At 37.6% G+C, this 21,862-nt stretch overlaps 1 long non-coding RNA gene across 1 annotated transcript; it reads left to right on the top strand.

Annotated features, from left to right (window-relative positions):
* The first annotated feature begins 1,230 nt into the window (after window positions 1-1,230).
* LOC118765733 lies at window positions 1,231-20,644 on the top strand. Its single transcript, XR_005001602.1, has 3 exons — window positions 1,231-1,379; window positions 18,888-18,893; window positions 20,634-20,644. It is a non-coding gene; the product is annotated as an uncharacterized LOC118765733 (long non-coding RNA).
* The last annotated feature ends 1,218 nt before the right edge of the window (window positions 20,645-21,862 follow it).

Raw genomic sequence — 21,862 nt, 5'->3', positions numbered from 1 at the left:
GTTTTCAGTTCCATCGTCACACGCCCAAAACAACATGAAGTCGCCGACTCAATGGACACACACCAATTACATTCCACATGTACTGCAACCCGATGCACAGATACACGAGGGAAACAGTTGCCATACATAAATGCAACACTTAGGACAGCTACCCAACCAAGAGAACTAACCTTTTCTCACTTTTCAGCATAGACTTTTCACACAGGACATTACCAATCAGGTTTTGTCACTTTTCGTTACACATTTTGTACTGTTTGTTCCTTTTGCTGCACAACACAGTGTTTACACATGCGTATATGCATGCTTGCACCCAGTTTCTGTGCACATCTATAGACTATTAACTTTACACACATACATCATCATCATCATCATCGTTTAACGTCCGCTTTCCATGCTAGCATGGGTTGGACGATTTTGACTGATGGCTGGCAAGCCAGATGGCTGCACCAGGCTCCAATCTTGATCCGGCAGAGTTTCTACAGCTGGATGCCCTTCCTAACGCCACCACTCCGAGAGGTGTAGTGGGTGCTTTTTATGTACCACTGGCACGGGGCCAGTTAGGCAGTACTGGCAATGACCTTGATCGAATCTTTTTACACGTGCCACTGGCACAGGTGCCAGTGAAGCGACGTTGGTAATGATCACGCTCGAATGGTGCCCTTTTACGTACCACGGGCATGGAAGCTAGTTGGCTGCTCTGGCAACGATCATGCTCGGATGGTGCTCTTGGCACCTACTAGTACAGGCATAAGTGCCAGTAAGGCGACGCTGGTAACGATCATACTCGAATAGCCGCTCTGTCAACGATAACACTCGTATGGTGCTCTTTGCACCCCGCTAGCACGAATGCCAGTCATCGAATTGATTTTGATTTTGATTTCACTTGCCTCAACAGGTCTTTGTAAGCAGAGTTTAGTGACCAAAGAAGGAAAAGGTACGCATAAGCGGGCTGGTTACGCTCCTGACATAGGCCACAGGTTATGGTCTCATTTGGCTTGCCGCGTCTTCTCGAGCACAGCATATTTCCAAAAGTCTCGGTTGCTAGTCATTTCCTTGGTAAGGCCTAATGTCCGGAGGTTGTGCTTCACCACTTCATCCCAGGTCTTCCTGGGTCTACCTCTACACAGGTTCCCTCAACTGCTAGGGTGTGGCACTTTTTCACGCAGCTATCCTCATCCATTCTTGCCACATGACCATACCAGCGCAGTCGTCTCTCTTGCACCACCACATCTAATGCTTCTTAGGTGCAACTTTTCTCTCAAGGTACTTACACTCTGTTGAGTATGCACACTGACATTACACACCCTTCAGGTCATACTGGCTTCATTCCGTGCGAGCTTACGTATGTCATCGGCAGTCACAGCCCATGTTTCACTGCCGTGTAGCATGGGTTCGTATACATATATATGACAATTTTCCAAGGACAATGGTTTAAAATCAAACTTGTTTTATTTTATTTATTTATTTTTTTTTTAGTTTCAGCACAGAGCTGCGGCCATGCTGATGCCACCGCCGTTTTATATTTATTCTTTTATTATATTTATTCTTTATTATATTTATTTTTTTTTAATTTTTTACATGCATGCATATATAATACATATGTATATTACACATGCTCATATGTGCATGCATGTACATATACACTAATATACATAACACACAGCACATAACACAGCTACACTCATAATATACATCTACACATACGTACATACATATCAAACAATGTACGCTCGTACGGTTATATATAACTGTATATATGTATTTTAGTACCATGCATTTCAGCATTTATGCATGGATTACTACATGTAAATGAGAGAGAGAGAGAGAGAGAGAGAGAGAGGTGGTTTTAGAATGGTACTCCTGAGTGGAATCTGGATGTTACCCCATTCGGATTTTCGGTTAAGAGTGGGTTTGTATTCTTGTATACAGACAGATTTAGTGACCTGTCTCAGCATTGCATCAGAGGGATGTGTGGATAAGATGTTTAACTTAAGTCTCACTAAGGAGCCCTTGTGCACCTACAGCATGCTGATAGAAGATGAGTTTGGTTTCTTTTCAATGTAGTTGTCCAGGTGTTCTTTGAACCTATCATTGATACTCCTAGAAGTTTCACCTATGTATGACTCTGGGTTAGTCTCGCAAGCTCCTTCTTGGCACAGTGCTCTGGCATAGTTGTGCAATCCTTCTTGGCACAGTGTTCTTGGTTTTACAGTTCATATTGGGTTGTGGAACAACTGCACAATTATTTTGACGTGGGAATCTATCGAAAGGATATGATCTACATAATACAGATTGATAGTCCTACCTGTCTTTTCTACAACCTTGATCTTAAGGCCAGTTATGTGTAGGATTTCCTTGAATGCCTTACATAATTCGTTCTTAGGTGTGGCATCAACAAACATTACACTAGGAAATCTCTTGTTATACCAAGTATTGGTCTTATTCTTTTCTTGGTGTCCCTCTCTAACCTATTCCAGAACTTGTTGCGGTATAGGAACCATACACTGGTTTTCGTCATCACTTAGAATGTGTTTGAATCTTGTTTTTTGTTCCTTTGTACACTCTGATTCTGTCATATTGTGTGTATCCGGGGCGTTGCATTCGGAATATGAATTGTTGGATGTGTTGTCGTTCTTGTGGTTGGCATAGTGGAGATATACATTCCTCATTAATCTAACTAAGTCTGCCACCAGGATGTTGAGCTTGTTAGTACTCGACATCGTTGAGTTACTACGGATTACCAGTGGATTAGCCATAGGTTTACAAGAGTGTGAGTAGAGTAAACAGGATTTAACAGTTCCGTTAACCATAGTATTTTCTATCCACAGCTCAGTATCTAGGACAGGTAATCTGTTACTGGGGTGTTTAGAGGGGCAGTCTACGGTAACTTTTATACTGCTATGGATAGAGTTAGCCATGTGTTGTATAGCTGTCATCACCTGTTCTTCATTTAGTAGAGATTCTATCTCTGTGTCTGTATTATTATTACATTTCACGACAATGTTATGTCGTCAATGCATCGAGAGTACATAGCTAAGTGGCTGTTACAGGTCGCTAGGCACTGTTTAAACTGTCTGTCCCACCATGCAATGAAGAGGTTTGCAACATCACCGACGATCCCTACTCCAATAGCACCACTTTCGTCTGTTTATACAGTTTTTGTTAAACTTAAAAATATGGGTTTTAAGTATAGTTCTAAGGCTGACACCGATAGCATGTGCAATAGTAGTTCTGATGTCGTGTGGATCTGAAGGTGAGTAGTCTGCCTCATCCAAACCTGTCAGCGTTCACATTGGGTCTTTTTGTATGTTGAGGTAATGGTAGGTGGTCTTCCTCGTTTGTTACAGGTAGGACAAGCATATAGAAGATTATTGTGTGACAGATACTCATTGGTACAAGTCAGAGCCAGGAAGAACCCTAGTTCATATATGTCCACATTTTTAAATCATATTGCTCTCACTAATTATCTTTATACATTTTTCGACAGCAAAGTATATGTCAATGGAAGGATATAGTGATACCACATCCATGATACCTACGATGTGGTCTCTGAGGTCACACGTGTTGTTGCATTCGCGGATCCTGCTAAGGAGGTCTTCAGTACTATCACGTAAATCTGCAGATAACTCTATTAAGGGTCGTATGAATGTGAGAGAAAATATGATATTTGTGGTTGTTTGCATTGTTGGTACCACAAACTGGTCGGGTAGGTGGCCAAGTATACGATCCATGTGGATCTTATGATCTTTTCGAAGGCCATATAGGGGTGGGATTTCATTGTTGGTAGTTATGAAATTGTTCGCTGTGCATTTCTCAGAGTGGAGAATGATACTCCACATCCCCATGTGAGCATTGAGGACTTTTCGTTTTCAATGTACTCGAGTGTTGTTGTTTTGTTATTGTTGTGTGATGTGTGGTTGCATGTTCGAAATGTAATTAGATAAGTTGTCAAACAGACATTCTAACTGATTTGTCAGTCGGGAAGCATACATCTCTCTATTTTTGATACGATTTTTAATGTTAAGGCCTTTCTTAATTTTGGTGTCAAGATCATGGGTCTTATTTTTGTTTGTTGGTGTTTATGCCTTTGGGTGTAATTAGAGAAAGCTGACAGGAGAGTTTGGATTTAGTAAGGGTAAACTTTGCTTCTAAAGCAGCGTCTGCGTAGGGGGGGCATGCATACTGTTTTGTTGAATGGTAAGTTGGTAGGGCAGACCCTTTTCATGTCAAACGACATATGTCACGTTTGTCATAGAAACGACGTATGGAATGGGTATTGCCAGATATGTCATGAATGTCAGGATTTTGGTTGCGGTTAAAGTGTGTTCTCCATCTAAGTTTGTAAAGCTTTTCTCAATGTCTGATAGTATTGATATCTTGCTAACCTTATTATATGTGGTGAACTTTGGAGTGAGTTCTAGGGCAGCGAGTCATCTGTATCCAGTTGTACTCCTCCGTACACTCGTACGTTTCTTGTTAGTTGGTCATCATCTACGGGTTTGTCATTCATAGAAATTCCATCAATCGATTCAGTCATGTCAAACTGTTTAGTTGTTGGGTGGTTGTATGGTAGTTGTAACGTCCATGCTAGTTTCTTTTCAAAGTGTTGTACGCACCTGTCTCATATGGAGTTACATTCACGACGAGTAGTAGTTCTTTTATTGTTTCATTTCTTGATTATTAAGTAAGTTCTTCACTTTAGCGAGGGCCTCTCGCTTTTCATTTTCTTTAGTGGCTAGGTGTATATATAGTTTGGACTTCAGGTTCATAATTACGATATGTTTTAGTTTCGACACTTGTCCTTTCATCAGGTTTAGTGTTTCGACCATTTTGTAAATCCTTTTTGGGTAAACCTTCAGTGAGATGCAGTGTCTAATGAAATGAAATGAAGCTGTTGCTAGCTGTTATTTTTCTCAAGCAACAAGTAACGGCTTTCCTGAGAGCCTGGCTCAATCTTTCGAATTACGGAGAAGTACTTGCATAGCGAGTGACTTGATCTGAGCATGGAAGGTGCTTATAAGCCATTTAAGAAACACACAAAAACTGTTAGATTCACTTTAACATTGATTTAATTGGCAAAATATTTTCGTCGCTTTGAGACTGCGACTTCTTCACTGACAAAATTTGTGCTGCATCTGAGAAAGTAACAGTTAGTTCATGATATATATGTGTGTATGTATGTATGTGTATGTATGTATGTATGTATGTATTTATGTATGATGTATGTATGTATGTATGTATGTGCGTATGCATGTATATGTGTACATGTATGTGCACATTCATGTGTGCATGCTATACACATGTATGTATGTACTTATGTACTTACGTATGTGAGTATTTAGGAGAAATAGACGTGTCAGTGTGTGTGTACATGTGTATGTACTTGTGAATGTATGTTTATGTAATATGTGTCAGTTCAATTTGTATACTTGACTGTTACCTTGTCACTCGCTATGCAAGTACATTCTCTCTCTCTCTCTCTCTCTCTCTCTATATATATATATATTATATATATATATATATATATATATATATATATATATATATAATATGCCCTTTGTAAAGAATTAGCAAACTGAGCTGTTTTGCAATAAAGGCTTGAATGGATTGAGAGCCATATGATAAACTGGTGAAGGAGCATGGATTTAAACTCTGCCTTCTTAGTTGCTCATTGGTGAAATAGCATAAAAAATATTGTTTATGGTTAAGATTTCTTAATTAATATCAGTTTCTATATTAGTGTATGCATCTTTAGTGAAATGATGATGAACTCTCTTACAATATGACTATGTGAATTGCTGAAATTATGATATATTGTAAATTTCACGAATATTTGAATGACAGGAAAGCTATCCTGTTTCCTAACATGCAGATTTATTTTTCCAAGATATTTGATTAATTGGTCATGTTTGTAAAACAGGGGAATGCCTCAAATTTTAGAGGAAGTGGTTAATTGATTAAATTGATCTTATTACTTGACTTGCACTTTTTTTATCAACCATGAAAGGAAGAGAAACAAAGTTAGCCTCAACAGGATTTGAAACTAGAACATAAAGAGCTGGTAGAAATAGTGGAAGGTATTTTGCCAACACTAACAATTGTGCCTCTCCACCATCTTAAGTTTAATAGAATAAAATCTGTGAATGAATTTTTATGAATTTCTTGTGTAGTTTTAATGAAAGTTGGTCTCACATTGCTTGCATTTATATCTTTCCTGAGACATGTAAAAGTTTCCATTTGCATAATGCTTGGCTGTAATATAAATGGTTTAGAGAAAGAATTGCTAGTTGTCACTTCAAATAAAAGAGTAGTGAACTGATATTAAAGCCAAAATTTTCCTTTCGCTACTATTATGATGTTTTTCTTTTTACTTTCAGGGTTAAAAAAATGAATGATTACACTTATGGGTTTACATGCGAGACTGTTGTTTATCTTATATCCTTCTATATGTTGGATATACAAAATTCACGAAGCGGGGATAGACACAACTGTCTTCACACAACACCACTTCAGATTACTCTACTAAACACAATACTCCAATAAATACAAACTCTGAACAACGTCAACAACTTCCATGAACTCTCAATGACTTCTGACTCTCTTTGTCTCAACCAATATGCTAGTTTTTGTTATAAGAGTTTTGCTAGTCCATTCATCCAATCCCATAGGGGTGCCAATGACTCTCACCACAACAGTTTATACATGTAGACTTTTCTTTATACATGTGGATTTTACCAAACAAGTAGCCCCATGCGAAACTTCACCTGTAAGTACATAATTTTCTGTTAATTTAAGTTTTCTGTTAGTTAACCATAGCTGTTTGTAAATTGAACACAATGTTTCTCTGTGTATATTGAACAATTTCATAAGACATATATGTTTGCAAATGTAAAATATGTTTGTTTCCCAATACCATGGTTTAGGGTCTAGTTCTACCGTGTGGCATTTTGGGCAAGAGTCTTCGACAATAGGTAGGGATCAACAAATGCATTTTTAGTAAAAGTGGTTGATGGGAACTATATGAAGTTATTGCATGTGTGTGATGTATATTATAGGGTAACTGTTGACAAAAAGTGCAAAATACTCATTGAAAAATCAAATAATTTAGAGTAATGTCAAGAAGGGATGTGGAATGGATAGTGAAAGGTCTGGCTTGGAAGGTGTCCCACAGTATTGCAGCCTGGGCCTATGTGTCATCTTGCTACTGCAAGAGAGTACAGACCATTGAATGTTTGTGAAATATTGGCATCTAAGATTATGAACTCTTTGGATTTACTGATTACCTTGATGTCAGTGAGATTGCCATTGTCAAACAAGAGATTTGTTACCTTAGTAAGTGTCTACCCTCCAACCATGTGTTCCTCTGAAGAGAAAAAAGAAATATTTTATCTTTCATGAAAAAAGCTTCTGTGCAGTGTTCTTTCTGCTTTATAAAATCTTCATACTTGTGATTTCAGAGATAAAAAAATTTGGGATATAATTGGGAAACATGAAGCCAGAAAATGCAATAGTAATGGCTTGTTTAGTACTGCAAATGTGTTCGATTTTTGCATATACTGGGTAACTGTCAATCTCCTAGTGTGGAGCATGCTGTATTTGAGCACCAAATATGTGGGATATTTATGTGATCAAGATGAAAGGCAATTAGGTCTCTCATTAATTTCTGTTGGTGAGTTGGCCTGAGGAAAAAATAGGCAACAAATTGAAATTAAGGCATGAAAGTCATTAGAGACACTTAGAGGATCTAGATCAAATTAGAGAAAGGTGAAAACATCACTAAGGTTTTGATGGAAAAAATTGTTTCATGTTGGAATGAGTGAATTTGAATGAATGTCAATAAAATCTTGTGTGCATGAAAAGCTTGAGAGAGATTTTTGAAAAGGTCTTAATATTAATGTTTCCATTGTTTTTGCTTCAAAAACTACATAGACATGACAGAATTAAATAGACATCCTTATAATTGTTAAAATTTATTTTAAATTATTTATTAATTATTACTGTGAATATCTAATATTTAGTAGACAGGCTCCTTGCATTTTTGAATGCAAGGACCCTAGCAGGCATGCTACTGATCTGATGAATATTCTCTTCATGGTTTTTGCCAAGTTTCTTGCAGTAATATCAAAAGATCTGGCTTTAAGGATGCTTTCTTTTCTTTTTAGGAAGTATCCCATCCATCATGCCTCAGAGGTGTTCAGTAGGGTTCATATCTGGTGATTGGCTTAGCTATGGAAGCTTTTTAATGCCATTCTCTTCCAACCAATCCTGGGTCTTTTAGTTTGCAAGAAAGCCCTATCTTCCATAAATAGTGTTATTTAATTAATCATTTTCCCCTGGAGGTTATAGGAAGAAGATTTTTCTATAATATGGACACATATTTATCTGAGTTTATGTATCCCTCACACTCCACCATTTCTGATTGACTATTGCTCCAAACTGCTCTCCAGACCATCACATGTTTCATTGTTGGCTGCAATATATTCACGTGAAAATATTGGTGACTGATTCTCCAGACCCACATTCGACCAGTGTCAGAAAATACAGCAAATCTGGATTCATCAGAGAATTTGACAGTGTCCCAAAGTGCTAGTGACCTCTCTACCATCTCACTTGTCCAATCTTTTCTCCATTTGATATTTGCTGGTCGAAGAGTGTCTTCTTTCTTGCTGCTCTGCCATAATAGCCAATTTGCGGAGATAACTGACAGCTATTCTGGGACTGACATCAACTTATTCTGCTATATTGGAGGCCTTGCAATGAGGATTATCTTACACACTTCTCTTAAGAAAGCAAAGTGTTCTGTCAGAGGGCCTTAGTCTACCTGGGTAAGGTGATATGGACTACTTTCCCGTTTAGTGAATTGAAAAATTACTCTATTTACTGTGTAGAAAGTGGAATCACAAGTTTTCTGTGGTTTTAGGCTAAGTCAGCCTTGAAATAGGCGCAGCATATGACCTCTTTGTAAATTGGACATTTTTAAGGTTCTTTTGTACATGGCATGTTAAACAGTTACATATAGAACCTGAAACATATAAATGTCAATTAATAAAAAAAAATATAAACCTCTTCAAGTTTATAATAACAATGTGTTAATGGGTATCTATTTACTTTTGTCATGTTTGTGTACAAATGTATCATTTGTTACAACTGCACTTTGAAAGAAAAAGAAAACTTTAGTAGAAAATTAGCATTAGCTACGACAATGTTTACCCAACTATTAAATCTTATATTTTTCAAACTCATGCTAGGATGGAAAAATGAACGTAGGTATGAGACTTATTTTTACACATGTATTGATGCATATAAAACATGAAATTATGTTGTCTACATACTTAAATACTTGCAATTAATTCATTGTAAGAACATAGAATTTTGACAGGTTTTCTTGAGTTGTTGCTCATCTACAATAATCTGATAAGTTTGAGGTTATTGTTGGTTGCATAAGATTGTCATTGAATTTCTCTCGACAGAAATATCTAATCATTTTATCCATACTAGCATGGGTTGTGTGTCATGTTGTATCTGTTTCAGTTTAATTCCCTCTGCATAGTTTTCTTTTTTTGTGTTTATGCAATATGGTACTTTCATAAAATACAGTTGTCTCTTGCCTTTACAGTAGTTCTGTTTCTTAGTTCACTTTGCACAATTTTGCTCATTTTCCTCTATTGTTTTTTTTGTTTTACAAATATATAGAAGTAGTACTTGCTTCAGTTTCTCATTATATTTTGTTAAATATTTTTGAATTTGAAATATTAAAATTGATTTCACTGGAAATGAAAATTCAATCTATAAAATTAACTTTAACTAGATGTTCAGCATAAATGCAAAAGTTTTACAAAAAGAATTGTCTCATCATCATCATCATTAATGTCATTATCTACGCTGGCTTGGTTGGACAGTTTCATCAGGGCTGGTAAGCTGAGGGTCTGCAGCAGACTCCAGTCTTGATTTGTCATTGTTTCTATGGCTGGATGCCCTTCTTAACATCAAGCACTCCATGAGTGTTGAGGGCAGGGGTTTGTGAAAAAAATTAATTGATGGGAAATTAATTACAATATATTGTCTTCTAAGGCACAGCATGTCATGAAAGGTGTCAGTCATTAGTCATTGCCTTTATAAGTTCCAACAATCAAAGATCATGCATTACCACCTTGTCCAATGCCTTATGTCTACTTCTCCTGCCATGTAGCATAGTTGTCTGCACAGGTATAATAAATCTGGCTTTCACTCTGAAGGAGAGACCCTTAGTTACCAAACAGAGGAAGGAGCTCTCTGAATTTGCTCAGCCTATTTTTATTCTTGCAGCCACACTCTTAGTTCATCCACTTCTGCTACTGACTTTGTTGCCAACAATCTTTATCGTACTCCTCTGGCATTTGATGAAGCCCATTTTCTGGCATTTTTAGCTTTTACTGTACATTATGCACCTTCCACATACAAAAATATTTTCCAGTTTACCTTCCTCTCATATTGCTACACCTATTATGTGTTATACAGAGTACATCTACCTACCTGTTTCCTTCATATTGAGGATGGCCATGTACCTGAAGGGCTTTACGATTTATCTGGTTTCCTACTTACTAAGACTTTGGGTTAGGGTTGGGTAGGTTAATTCTGTGACCTTTCAATTCTAGACCTTGCTTCCGTACGCAAAATTTGTTCTCTAGTTCTGGTAGTGATTTAGCTATAAGAAGCAGCTCATTAGTAAATAAGTGTGAAAACTCTTTGCTTTCACAAACACTTTATGTACACAGATTGAAGCAATGAAAACAAAGGTCCTCGGTATACCTGAAACGTGAAGGAAAAATTTGGATAATGAAACTAATAATGTATGGCTAATTGAATGTAATGTAATAAATGATAATATATGAGTGTTCAGTTGTCATCCTCTAAGCCCTCCCCAATTCCTTTGAGAGAAGCAAAGAAAACTAATAATATGTATTAAATGATTAACGAAAATAATAATTAGTGCAAGAGACCCTTAATCAATATTGACGGTGTGTGACGATCAAGGAGCAACGTGTCAGTTGTGCATCAGGCTTTTGTGTCAGTCTTTGCGAGTCTGGCAGAGCGACAAACGGGACAATTGCTGGATGGAGGATAAACTGCATCAGGCAAGGGTCACTTTTGGAAAGCCGGGGTTTCAAGGGGTATTGGGGTATGACCACTTGTGGTAAAGGTGGGGTAAGTTGGCGTGGCTCGGTGGGTAGGCGGTGAGATGCATTTCTGGTCATGGTAATTTTGGAATCGGGAAGTGGGCATTGGTGTTGCAGCTGCATGAGGTGCTGTTAAAGTCGGTTGAGAAGGTAGTCTCATCACTGGTGTTGGCATAGGGAACGCATGTGGTCCAGACACCATGAGCAGTGGGCCATGAGGAAGAAGCAGTAGATACTTCCAGAGGAATTTTGGCCTGATCCATCCACTTCAACATGTACAGATCGAAATGACGTACATCTAATGGCACCAGTTTTCCCCCCATTTGTAGGATTGGGTCAAACTTGGCTCTGGATTAGGACATAGTTCGAAAGAAGTGAGCATGTGTGTTTTGACAACCGTTCAGTAGCACTCATGTTGTGTTTACGCAGGTCTTCTTTTCAATAAGTCATAGTTTCATGGCATGTGGAATGTAGCTTGTATGCCTTGCCGGAATGGATGGGAATAAAGTATTGTATAGGGCTGCCAAAGATGCACATGGCTGGGACAAGTTTGTCCCAGTCAGGTGTATTTCTTTATTGTAGCATTGTGCACTGGAAACTGTCAGTGTTAAGGAAGCCATTGGTGTCAGTGTTGTCTGTAACGAGGCGCTTTATTGTCTCAATACCGACTTTGGCTCGGCAGTTGTCATGGGGAAATGCAATGGCAGTGATTCTCCCCAATTGTGGAAGAAGGTACAATGTCAGCTCATAGCTGATAGGGCAGTGTTAAGTGCCTGTGCACCCATTCGATGCTCCTTAAGATGGTTTTCCAGACCTGTTAGGACATACCACCATTGTCTGTCACCAAGTGACAGATGTACCAATGGAATAGGCTTTAAACTCCAAGTGGAACATTCCGGTCAAGATCTGCTTTTAATTCCTCTTGCCAATGAACCAGGACTGGTATGGGCGTATGGTGGGCGACTGGTTTAGCATTAAGCGAATCGGTTGGTCAGAGAATTGCCGATGGTTGCAGACGTTGAATGTGCTGGAGCTGTAGTATTGTAGCAGCTACTTCCTCAGGCGACAACGTTTTTCCTCAGTGGCTGGGAATGGTAGTGTAGTTGGAGGAGGGGGTTGTATTTGTTGTAGGTGGCAGGTGCATACATTCTGTGTCATTGTTGCAGATGATCGATGAGGCTTGTCAGTACTCTCTCCCATGGATTGTTTACAGGCCAACTATGGCACAATCAGGTGCAGGACAGGGTACGTTGGTCATACTGACTCGCTTTTTGTCATAAATAAGTCTGACGAATGTTTGCTTTCACCAATATTTTACGCAGTCTGAAGCAATGAGTAAAGGGTCTTCAGTATACCTGAAATGTGAAGGGAAAGATGATGGATAATAAAATGAATAATATATGGCGAATTGAATGTAATGTAATAAATTGTAATATATGTGTGTTTAGTTGTAATCCTGTAATCAGCATAGAGGAGTTGCTAGGTCTGCCTGTTTTATATATCTGTTATTACCTGAATGATTATGATACCAACAAAAGTCAAGTACATAGGTTTATACTTGGTTAGGTACTTCTCCTGGGGTTTCTTACCAGAAATATATCATGACTGGTGTTTCTTCCTGATACAAAACCAAATTGCATCTCATCTAGATTAAGTCTTTTCCTAATTAGTTGGGCTATGATCCTCTCCTTTCAGTTTCATCTGAAGAAATTAGTGCCAGTGCAAGCACTTTTTTTTAAAGCACACATCAAGCATATGTTAACATATTAGCAATGAGAAAGCGCTCTAATCGATGTCTACCTGTATACATACATATATGCAGGGTAGCCATGTACTTTCTCTACAGCGACACACCTCTGCCTGTCTCTCTATCATACTACAGGTTAGGATGAAGCCACCTCTCTCACTACTAGCAGTCCACTCATCCTTGAAATTTACTTTTTAATTTTACTAGTGTCAGTGTTACCAAAACTTTTCTCAGACATAGAAACCATGTGAAAACAGACATTAGAGTACGTGTAGTAATTCATCTCAGATAGTGTGAAATAGTCCAACCCATGACAACATGAAAAACGAATGTTAAATGATGATGACACACATACCGTTAATTGTATTTCTTATATTAATTTCAATAATTAATTTGTTTCTATATTATAATAAAAACAATTGATTTCGCATGAGAATGATTAGTTTGATGACTTGTGGAAGCAATGTACTGTGTAAATGTAAGGACAACTGTATTTATTAAACAAGTGTATTTCATGATTCGACACATAGATAAAACTTGACTTTCAAATGTTGGTTGATATTTTGCTTGTTGTTTGCATATCATGCCTTGTATTATAGATCCCAAATGGCCAAGGTAAGTGGTCTTTCTTATTTTGGTGTGGGTTTGCTGTTAGGATTGGTTTTCAGAGTTTAGTCTATATTAGGGTCAGCTTGAGGATTTGTGAAGGTTTTTTAGAGAGAATAGTCAAGGAGATCAAAGTTTGAACTAGGGGTTGGGATTTGGGGGTGATGAGGAGAGTAGAGATTGAACAGGTTTATTTATAGTGTTTATGACTGTTTTATATCGGGTTTAGCATTGAAAAGCAGGGATGGGGGCTGGGTGCTTGGATAAGATGCGGATGTCAGGTTGATCCAAGTTATCTCCATGGTGGTCTTTGGCATGTTGGTAGAGTATAGAAGACTGTTTTCTGTCGTCAAGTTGTCTTAAATGTTCATTGTCCGTTCCGCAATGCTCTTAGACGTCTCCTCTATGTACATCATGTTCATGTCCTTACAAGCACTTCTATGCATCTTATATTGTAAACTACATTTCGAGTTCTACAGTTAATACCAGGGCTAATTCTACATACCATGCAGTTATCAATTGTGCATATGGTATTCTTAAACGGGCATGTCCTTCATAATTGTGACCTGACGGAGTTCCTTGGCTTTTCAACAATTTTAATGTTGAGTTTGTTCTCTTTCAGAGCTTTTCTAAATCTACGTGCTAGTTCTCCATGGGCTCTGGCCTCTACTAATATCACCCCTTGAATTTTTACTAGTGAGTGTGTATTTAATAATAAGGCACTAAAAGAGAAAGACTATCCCCAGACACAACAGAATATACACTGTTTTCGCTAATTACTCTTTCACTCACTTTTGCTACTTTCAGTTATTTGACTGCGGCCATGTTGGAGCACCGCCTTCAGTCAAACAAATAGAGCCCAGGACCTATTCTCTTTTGCCGAACCGTTAGTTACGGGTGCGTGAAAACAGCAGCATCATTTGTCAAGCGATGTTCGATGGATAAAGAGGCATACAAACGTATATGTATATATATATATATATGTATATATATATATATATATAATATATATATATATATATATATATATATATATATATATATATGTATACACATACGATGGGCTTCATTTAGTTTCCGTCTACGAAATCTATTCACAAGGCTTTGGTCACCCCGAGGCCATAGTTGAAGACACTTGTCCAAGGTTCCACGCAGTGGGACTGAACCCAGAACACTGCGGTTCGTAAGCAAGCTACTTATCACAAAGCCGCTTCTACGCCTAGCAGTATATATATATATATATATATATATATATATATATATATATATATATATATATTTATAAAACTGAAATGCGAAAAGTTTATTTGTTAGTTGTCTGGAACGGTTTAAAGACCACTACATCCCATCGGATTGACTCCAAAATTTACGGTTCGTGAGCAATCATTCTCACAGAAATGCGTGCACAAACAGACACAGAATGTCATGGTTTAAAGGTCAACATGTTTAAAACATAAATAGCTACGAGTTTGCGTATATGCATGTATCTATGTGCATGAGTGCGGACGTGTGTTTTCAGAATGTCACAGTTTTAAGCTCAACATATTTAAAACAAATAGGTACGAGATTGCGTCTTTGCATGTATCTATATTCGTGGGTGCGGACGTGTGAGTGTTTGTGCGTGTGTGAGCACAGTCCACCTATACCCAAGGTGGTTGCATTGTCTTATAAGAACCGGCCGTGAAAGTTACGGACCACATTAATGAACTCATTTGCATACAAACAATTAGGGCTCACCTTGAAATTGCGCGGTTAACAAACAGTAGTGTCTGAATGGGAATTAGCTTGCTTACCTAACAAATGTTTCCGAGTTCAGTCCCACTGGGTGGCATGTTGGGAAAATGTCTTCTACTATAGTCTCAGGCCGGCCAAAGCCTTCTGAGTGGATTTGGGAGACGGAAACTAAAAGAAGACTGTCGTATATATATATATATATATGTAGCAGTAAGAGTGGCTGTGGTATGTAGCTTCCTTTCCAAACACGGTGTTTCTGGTTCAGTCGAACTACTTGGTCCATAGGCAAGTGTCTTCCAATATAGCCTCGGACAGACCAACGTTTCTGAGTAGATTTGGTATACGGAAACAGAAAGTAGCCCGTCGTATATAGATAGGTGTGTGTATATATATATATATATATATATATTATATATATATATATATATATGATATATATATATATATATATATATATATATATACATATATATACATAGGTATATATTGACAGATATATGTATATACACATAGATATTTAAACATATATGGGATGGCCATAATGGGACATCCGACCCACTAGAGAGAGCAGTTAAACTCCAATAAATCGTAAAAGTCTGTCATGTTCGAATAATATATTCGAAAGTTACTTCCTCTTGCTCATTATAATTATTAAAAGTAATATAATTATATGTAAGGAAAGTAACTCTGGAAGATGTTATCTAGTTATCTCCCTTCCGAGAGTAATTGCCCCGCGTATTAACTTTTTATTGTAAACTTATAATATTCAAGGGAAGTAACTGTAGAAGATACTTTGTAGTTATCTCCCTTATGTAGTTATCGTAATATAGACTTTGTCGCTCGTAGACTCTTTCAGTTATTTCACTGTGACCATGGTGGAGCACCGCCTCTAGTCAAGCAAATCAACCCCAGGAATTATTCTTTGTATGCCTATTACTTAATGTATAGGTCTCTTTTGCAGAACCGATAAGTTACGGGGACGTAATGTTCGATGTACTGATTTAGTAGGTATTTATTTATTGTAATAATTTCAATTATCATAAATTATGGGCTAGGAAAAATACTAGAAACTTTTTTGATAGACCTATTGGGGCTCCTTGTGTGTGGGACTGTTTTTATTTATGTGAGTGTTGGTATTTTCATTTCAGTGTTTGTGTGTGAGTGTTTTTATTTCTGTGTGCGCGAGTGTGTGAGCGACTGAGTGTTTCTATTTGTTTGTGTGAGCGACTGAGTGTTTCTATTTGTTTGTGTGTGTGCGACACTTACAACTACAACAAACACATTGACCATTTTCTAAGATACCCACATTTGAAATCACAAATTACTAAATCAAAATAAGTTCAATTTATTGCACCTTTAGTGACTTGAGATGTTGTTCATATTTTTCCCATGTGTCGTCAATGTATTAATTTCACAAGTGGACGATAGAAATTCTCATACTGGCGTGGAGGGAGATGATATTCTAACTGCGAGTGCAAAGCACCCAATGCCCCTTTACATTCTTAATAAATTGTATGTTTGTGCTAGTTAGGGTTAGGGTTTTATGTGTGAATGTGTAACTGCGTTTTCATTTCTGTGTGTGGGTGCGTATGTTTGTGTGTGACTATTTTCATTTCTATTTGTGTGTGTGCATGGGTAGGTATGTAACTGTTTTCATTTCAGTGTTTGTGTTTGTGTGAATGTTTTTATTTCTGTGTATACGTGTGTGTGAGCGTCTGTTTGTATGCGACAATTACAGCTACAACAAACACTTTAAACATCTCTAAGATACCCACATTTGCAGATCCCCAAGTTCTAAATGAAAAGAAGTTCGATTTATTGCACCTTTAGCGACTTCAGATTTGCGAGTGTTAATCACCCCGTATCTACATACCTGGATCGGCCATAATTGGCCTCATTCGGAGATCTATCGGGTGTGGAATATTTATGGCTATAGAAGTTAACTTGTTACAGGTTTTGTTTATGGCTTAACTTTTGTAGATTTTGGGAAGTCCATAGATGTTACTGGCTTTGCAGTGAAATCTAGTCAAGCAATTTGTCTCCTTTTTGGTTAAACCGTGTTGGAACTGGTGGATAAGAGTAGACAGTTTGGTCATTATCTTCGATTGACTGTAGTTGTTGATGCTTTTAACCGATACAGGTGTGTTTGACTCCCTGTATTTTAGCGGTTCGGCAAAAGAGAACAAGTTACAATAAATACTAGGCTTACAAAGAATATGTGCTGCGGACGATGTGATCGATTATTAAAGGCGGCGCTCCAGTATATATATATATATATATATATATATATATATATATATATATATATATATATATATATATATATATATATATATTATATATATATATTATATATACACATACATATATACGTATATATACCCACACACACATATATATAATCTAAAACAAAAAAGAAACTTGATTATGTCCGAAGAGTAGTACTAGATAACATTATTACTTTATATATTTGTGGGGTGTAGTGAAATGTAAATGATCAGCTAGTCAATGTTTATTTGTTAAAGGTACCAGCAGATTACTTGGATGTGTACGTGTCTCTGTTGGTGTGCGCATGGTCGTGTCTCCTTTCGCTGGCGCGTAAAACGACCACACCTATTACAGAAATTACGATATGAAACGAATTATATGACATTTAGGAGATATTTTCAGCTATCCCCCTAGTGAACAGGTTATAGACTTTGTCGCTATTTACTCTTTTACTCTCATTACTTGTTTCAATCATTTAACTGGCCATGCTGAAACAACACCTTCAGTCGAGCATATCGACCTCAGGACTTATTCTTTGTAGGCCTAGTTCTTATTCTAACAGTCTCTTTCGCTGAACCTCTAAGTTATGGGGTCCTAGACATATACACACATGTATATAAAAGTACGTAGTCGCACACACAGAAATGGAAATACACAGATCTAACCCAGTTTCATATTCCTTTGGCATTTAAACTTAAATATAAAAATGAATCTCAAACCAAGGAAAGTAACTCCCTCTACATCCCTTACTTGACAAGAGTTACATCCGTTGATTGATACTAATACAATTTAACATTAGCATACGTAAATAGTGTTTGAATAATAATAGGCTGGAATGGATTAGGGTTAGGTTTAGGTTTAGAAGACAATTGGACAAGATGAGAGGCAGTGGGAATGAAACTGAAACCATGTGGTTCGTAGGTAAACTACTTACCACATAGCCATTCCTGCGCTGATATTCATATATACGACGGTCTTCTTTCAGTTTCTCTCTACCAACCCTACTCAGAATACATTGGTCGGCCCGGGGGTATAGTTGAATACACTTGCCGAAGGTGCCACGCTGTTGGATTGAACCCAGCACATTGAGGTTGGTGAGCAAACACTCTCACACACATGCGCGAGCGCAAACAGACACAGAGATGAAAGCACACATATTGGCTGACCCACACGCTCATACAATTTCTTGAGAGTGTCACGGTTTTAAGGTCAACATATTTAAAACATGAAATAGCTTTGCATGTATCTATGTGCATGAGTGCGGAAGTGTGGGTATTTGTGCGTGTGTGAGCACAGTCCACACATACCCAAGGTTGTCGCATCGGCTAATGTGACCCAACCGCGAAAGTCTGTTTTACCCAGACATACACATACAGATATACGTGTATATACCCACGCACGTATATGTAGTGTCTAAAACAAAAAAGAAACTGTAAGGGATGGAACGGGAGTTCTTTCCGTTTTATTAAGAAAACTTGCATCTGTATGTGTGATAGTACATGCGTGCATTCTCGTGTGCCCTTCGAGTGCGAACAAACACACACACACACACACATTTAAACATATATACGATGGGATTCTTTCAGTTTCCCTCCACTAAATCCAATCACAATGATTAGGTCGGCCCTGGGGTACATTAGTTGACAATTGCATAAGATGACAGGCAGTGGGAGTGAACACCAAACCATGTGGTTCGCAAGCAAACTACTTACAACATAGCCATTCCTACGCCGATATTCATATATACGACGGGCTTCTTTCAGTTTCCCTCTACTAACTCCACTCAGAATACTTTGGTCGGCCCTAGGCTATAGTTGAATACACTTACCAAAGGTGCAACGCTGTTGGTTTGAACTCAGCGCATTACGGTTCGTGAGCAACCATTCTCACAGAAATGCACGCGCAAACAGACACATAATGTCATGGTTTAAAGGTCAACATGTTTAAAACATAAATAGCTACGAGTTTGCGTATATGCATGTATCTATGTGCATGAGTGCGGTCGTGTGTTTTCAGAATGTCACAGTTTTAAGGTCAACATATTTAAAACATAAATAGGTACGAGATTGCGTCTTTGCGTGTATCTATATTCGTGGGTTCGGACGTGTAGGTGTTTGTGCGTGTGTGAGCACAGACCACCTATACCCAAGCTGGTTGCATTGTCTTATGGGAACCAGCCGTGAAAGTTCCGGACCCCATTAATGAACTCATTTGCATACAAACAATTAGGGCTCACCTTGAAATTGTCCGGTTAACAAACAGTAGTGTCTGAATGGGAATTAGCTTGCTTACCTAACAAATGTTTCCGAGTTCAGTCCCACTGGGTGGCATGTTGGGAAAATGTCTTCTACTATAGTCTCAGTCCGGCCAAAGCCTTCCGAGTGGATTTGGGAGACGGAAACTAAAAGAAGACTGTCGTATATATATATATGTAGCAGTAAGAGTGGCTGTGGTATGTAGCTTCCTTTCCAAACACGGTGATTCTGGTTCAGTCCAACTACGTGGACCCATGGGCAAGTCTCTTCCAATATAGCTTCGGACAGACCAACATTTCTGAGTAGATTTGGTATACGGAAACAGAAAGTAGCCCGTCGTATATAGATAGGTGTATATATATATGTATATAATATGTATACCAATTAAGGACTGAACACGAAAAGGTGGACAGTCAACATGCTAGATATAGACGTCAAATCGCCATTCTCACAAAGATTTTGTTCTCAAATAAAAATAAAATTCAGCACGACCTAAAGCAATGGATGAGACAAAAGAAAAATACTAAATGGAATAATTACCTACGTACTGCAGTTTCAGCTATTAATATCACAAGGATATCTGTAACTTCATCAGCGTAGTTTGTTATGAGCATAATATGCTGTACTAGATGAAAAACGGTACCGGAGTCCCGCATGCAAAAAGTACAACCTATTACGTTCGGATGTATCTTTCGAATGCCTCTACTTTTGGCGCGCTGATAATCGAAAAACTAGCCTGCAGTTAATAAATTAGCAGCAGTCAATTTATCGGTTTGAGAACATATATTTCATATTTAAAAATTAAGGGTAGAAATTGATATTAGTCAATTAAAACCAGTGGTCTAGCACATTAAAAAGAATCCGAAGATTAAAATATTTATATATACCAATTAAGGACTGAACACGAAAAGGTGGACAGTCAACATGCTAGATATAGACGTCAAATCGCCATTCTCCACAAAGATTTTGTTCTCAAATAAAAATAAAATTCAGCACGACCTAAAGCAATGGATGAGACAAAAGAAAAATACTAAATGGAATAATTACCTACGTACTGCAGTTTCAGCTATTAATATCACAAGGATATCTGTAACTTCATCAGCGTAGTTGTTGTTATGAGCATAATATGCTGTACTAGATGAAAAACGGTACCGGAGTCCCGCATGCAAAAAGTACAACCTATTACGTTCGGATGTATCTTCGAATGCCTCTACTTTTGGCGCGCTGATAATCAAAAAACTAGCCTGCAGTTAATAAATTAGCAGCAGTCAATTTATCGGTTTGAGAACATATATTTCATATTTAAAAATTAAGGGTAGAAATTGATATTAGTCAATTAAAACCAGTGGTCTAGCACATTAAAAAGAATCCGAAGATTAAAATATTTATATATACCAATTAAGGACTGAACACAAAAAGGTGGACAGTCAACATGCTAGATATAGACGTCAAATCGCCATTCTCCACAAAGATTTTGTTCTCAAATAAAAATAAAATTCAGCACGACCTAAAGCAATGGATGAGACAAAAGAAAAATACTAAATGGAATAATTACCTACGTACTGCAGTTTCAGCTATTAATATCACAAGGATATCTGTAACTTCATCAGCGTAGTTTGTTATGAGCATAATATGCTGTACTAGATGAAAAACGGTACCGGAGTCCCGCATGCAAAAAGTACAACCTATTACGTTCGGATGTATCTTTCGAATGCCTCTACTTTTGGCGCGCTGATAATCGAAAAACTAGCCTGCAGTTAATAATAGCAGCAGTCAATTTATCGGTTTGAGAACATATATTTCATATTAAAAATATTTAAAAATTAAGGGTAGTAGAATTGATATTAGTCAATTAAAACCAGTGGTCTAGCACATTAAAAAGAATCCGAAGATTAAAATATTTATATATACAATTAAGGACTGAACACGAAAAGGGGACAGTCAACATGCTAGATATAGACGTCAAATCGCCATTCTCCACAAAGATTTTGTTCTCAAATAAAAATAAAATTCAGCACGACCTAAAGCAATGGATGAGACAAAAGAAAAATACTAAATGGAATAATACCTACGTACTGCAGTTTCAGCTATTAATA

The sequence above is a fragment of the Octopus sinensis genome, linkage group LG13, assembly GCF_006345805.1.
Source record: "Octopus sinensis linkage group LG13, ASM634580v1, whole genome shotgun sequence".
Lineage (NCBI taxonomy): Eukaryota > Metazoa > Mollusca > Cephalopoda > Octopoda > Octopodidae > Octopus > Octopus sinensis.
This window is presented reverse-complemented; position numbering and strand designations above follow the sequence as displayed.